This window comes from Octopus bimaculoides, chromosome 26 (assembly GCF_001194135.2).
Source record: "Octopus bimaculoides isolate UCB-OBI-ISO-001 chromosome 26, ASM119413v2, whole genome shotgun sequence".
Lineage (NCBI taxonomy): Eukaryota > Metazoa > Mollusca > Cephalopoda > Octopoda > Octopodidae > Octopus > Octopus bimaculoides.
The window spans coordinates 3,246,098-3,246,927 of record NC_069006.1 but is presented as its reverse complement, the minus strand read 5'-3'; positions in this window follow the sequence as shown (position 1 = coordinate 3,246,927).

Sequence of the window (830 nt, the reverse complement as noted above, 5' to 3'; positions counted from 1 at the left end):
ATTATTATTATTATTATTATTATTATTGTATGTATTTTTATTTTGTTTTTAAATAAAGAAAAACAAAGTGTAGGTTCTAAAACGGAAGGCATAAAAGATTACTAAACTAACATGAGTATCCGAGCAACAAACCTTATGTTTGTCTATCGGGTTTGTCCGTTTTCTCTGTACCTGCATTTAGTTTTAAAATCTATGTTTACATCTCGGTGAACAATATCTGGCCTGTTAATCCTGCATTTGATGCAATTTTTTTACCCGTTTTATTTAATGTTCTTCCAATACTTGTTTACATATGAGATATAGATTGTATGTTATTATCCAGCTGGTATATTTCTATCAAGACAATCTTCTTCTCGAAAATAAAGTCTTTGTTGTTCTGTATAAGACCTACATTACACAATAATATATAAATATCCATAAACATCTCAACAATCAGTGACTCAACTGACTAAAACTATTTCTGACAACTATATAGAACTATATATATATGATCTGTCAAATAATGTTACATAACTATTCAACTAAATATGGTATCTCAACAGTCTGTGACATAACTATGTAGCTAATCAATGACATCGTCAATTGTCAATTCTACAGTTATTCAACTATGAATAGCACGAAAATTACATTAATTTAAAACAAAACTACATTATATATGTATACATACCTGTAAATATATAAATGTATATACACATACACGCATATACATACATATAATACATATATTCATATATATATATATATTATATATATGCACACACACACATAACTACACACACACACACACACACACACACACACACACATATATATATATATATATATATATA